This window comes from Leopardus geoffroyi, chromosome B3 (genome assembly GCF_018350155.1).
Source record: "Leopardus geoffroyi isolate Oge1 chromosome B3, O.geoffroyi_Oge1_pat1.0, whole genome shotgun sequence".
NCBI lineage: Eukaryota > Metazoa > Chordata > Mammalia > Carnivora > Felidae > Leopardus > Leopardus geoffroyi.
The window spans coordinates 33,602,659-33,606,002 of record NC_059337.1 but is presented as its reverse complement, the minus strand read 5'-3'; the positions used below and the strand labels follow the sequence as shown (position 1 = coordinate 33,606,002).

Below are 3,344 nucleotides of genomic sequence, written 5' to 3'. Positions count from 1 at the left end.
TTTTAACTTTTTGAGGAACCTGCATATTGTTTTCCATAGTGGCTGCATCAGTTTGCATTCCCATCAGCAGTGCAAAGGAGATCCTCTTTCTCCGCATCCTCACCAACATCTGTTGTTGCCTGAGTTGTTAATGTTAGCCATTCTGACAGGTGTGAGGTGGTATCTCATTGTGGTTTTGATTTGTATTTCCCTGGTGATGAGTGATGTTGAGCATTTTTTTAAATTTTATTTTTATTTTTTTAAATTTACATCCAAATTAGTTAGCATGTAGTGCAACAGTGATTTCAGGAGTAGATTCCTTAATGCCCCTTACCCATTTAGCCCATCCCCCCTCCCACAACCCCTCCAGTAACCCTCAGTTTGTTCTCCATATTTGAGTCTCTTCTGTTTTGTCCCCCTCCCTGTTTTTATATTATTTTTGTTTCCCTTCCCTTATGTTCATCTGTTTTGTCTCTTAAAGTCCTCATATGAGTGAAGTCGTATGATTTTTGTCTTTCTCTAATTTCACTTAGCATAATACCCTCCAGTTCCATCCACATAGTTGCAAATGGCAAGATTTCATTCTTTTTGATTGCCGAGTAATACTCCATTGTGTGTGTGTGTGTGTGTGTGTGTGTGTGTGTGTGTGTGTGTGTATACACCACATTTTCTTTATCCATTCATCCATCGATGGACATTGGACATTTGGGCTCTTTCCATACTTTGGATATTGTTGATAGTGCTGCTATAAACATGGGCGTTCACGTGTCCCTTCGAAACAGCACACCTGTATCCCGTGGATAAATGCCTAGTAGTGCAATTGCTGGGTTGTAGGGTAGTTCTATTTTTAGTTTTTTGAGGAACCTCCATACTGTTTTCCAGAGTGGCTGCACCAGCTTGCATTCCCACCAACAATGCAAAAGAGATCCTCTTTCTCCACATCCTTGCCAACATCTGTTGTCACCTGAGTTGTTAATGTTAGCCATTCTGACAGGTGTGAGGTGGTATCTCATTGTGGTTTTGATTTGTATTTCCCTGATGACGAGTGATGTTGAGCATTTTTTCATGTGTCAGTTGGCCATCTGGATGTCTTCCTTGGAGAAGTGTCTATTCATGTCTTTTGCCCATTTCTTCACTGGATTATTTGTTTTTTGGGGAGTTGAGTTTGAAAAGTTCTTTATAGATTTTTGATACTAACCCTTTATCGGATATGTCATTTACAAATATCTTCTCCCATTCTGTTGGTTGCCTTTTAGATTTGCTGATTGTTTCCTTCGTTGTGCAGAAGCTTTTTATTTTGATGAGGTCCCAGTAGTTCATCTTTGCTTTTGTTTCCCTTGCCTTTGGAGATGTGCTGAGTAAGAAGTTGCTGAGGCCAAGGTCAAAGAGGTTTTTGCCTGCTTTCTCCTCAAGGATTTTGATGGCTTCCCATTTACTGGATTTCTTTTTTATATGTATAAACATTTTTTGATAAATGGGGAAATTTGAGTGTAGAGAGTATGTTGGGGATTGTATTGAAATCATTTGGTTTTTCTCAGGGTTATTAATGATGCTGTGGATATATATGAAATACACTTGTTTCTAAGGAGATACGCTGAAATATTTTGAGGTGAAGTGTCATGATTTCTATACTCTCAGATGATTAAGCAAAAAGGAAAATGTATATATAAAGATAGAAATATAAAGCCAATGTGTTAAGTTGTCAAATGTATTAATAGTTGGTATATATAGGCGAGGGGTATAAAGGTATTCATTTTACTGTTTTTCAACTCTTCTCTGTGTTTGAGATTTTGCAAAATACAAAAAGGTGAATTTTTTTAAAGTTTGTTTATTTATTTGGGGGTGGGGGAGGGACAGAGAGAGAGGGAGAGAGAGAGAATCCCAAGTAGCCTCTGTGCTATCAGTACAGAGCCTGACACAGGGGTCAAATTCACCAACCTGGAGATCATGACCTGAGCCTAAATCAAGAGTCAGAGGGTTAACCGACTGAGCCACCCAAGCACCTCTAGGAGTTTTAATTTTATTTATTTATTTATTTATTTATTTAGGGGAGAGAGAGAGAGAGAGAGAGCACATGTAAGTGGGGGGAGATGGGTAGAGGGAAAGAGAGAGAATCTCAAGCAGGCTCCATGGTCAGCATGGAGCCCAGCCGGGGGCTCGATCCCACAACCCTAGGAGTATGACCTGAGCCGAAATCAAGAGTCCTATGCTTAATGGACTGAAGCACCCAGATGCTCCTCGAAGTTTTTAAGCCACAATGAGATTTTATAAGGCACAATGAAAAATCTTCATAAATTTGACTAATTTAAAACTTCTGTACTACGGGGCGCCTGGGTGGCTCAGTCGGTAAAGCGACTGACTCCGGCTCAGGTCGTGATCTCGCGGTCCGTGAGTTCGAGCCCCACATCGGGCTGTGGGCTGACAGCTCAGAGCCTGGAGCCTGTTTCAGATTCTGTGTCTCCCTCTCTCTCTGACCCTCCCCCGTTCATGCACTGTCTCTCTCTGTCTCAAAAATAAATAAACGTTAAAAAAAAAAGAAAAAAAAAACTTCTGTACTACAAAATATAATAGAAGCAGTGAATGAAATAAGCTCACCTATAGGAAGATGTTATGTATATACATACATATATATGTACATATATATACATATATATACACATATATATACATACATATATATGTACATATATATGTATGTATATACATATACATATGTATGTATATATATCCAACAAAGGGTCAATATCCAGAATACTTAAAGAAATTCTGTGTAAAGAAAAAGGAGTTAGGGTCAAATAACCCAAGAGAAAAATTGGCAAAGGATCTGCATAAGCAGTTTCCAAAAGGAAATCCAAGTGGCAACAATATAAAAAAAAATGTTCAACTTCACCAGTAATTAGGGAAATATAAAATAAAACGGCAATGATAAAATGTTATAATAGTCATATTATGATAGCATTATTAATATAACATTAGAGTAAAATGTATAATTAAATACCATAATGAGATTATTTTTGTATTGAAAAGTTTGACATTATCAACTGCACATTGGAATTTTATGCACTGCTAGTAGGAGTGTAAATTGGTTAAAAAATTCTTTGGAAGGCAATTTTTTAATAGTAAACTTGAATATATGTATACCCTATGACTTAGTAATTGTATCTCTAGATATTAACCCTAGAGAAAGATTTTATCACATAGGTAAAGATGCATTATGTAAGGATAGTCAATCAGTCTAGCACTTTTGTTACAGTGTAAAATTAGAAACAACTTAAATATCTGTTGACAAAAGAATTGGATTCATTTTATACTGCTTTCCCTCTTGCTAATTCTACTCCAGTTACACAGACTTCCTTGAAGTTCCT

The 3,344-nt window shown here is 37.3% G+C and overlaps 1 non-coding gene across 1 annotated transcript; it reads left to right on the top strand.

The window, feature by feature from the left end:
- The first annotated feature begins 2,307 nt into the window (after positions 1–2,307).
- TRNAR-CCG lies at positions 2,308–2,392 on the top strand. The gene has a single exon. It is a non-coding gene; the product is annotated as a tRNA-Arg (tRNA).
- The last annotated feature ends 952 nt before the right edge of the window (positions 2,393–3,344 follow it).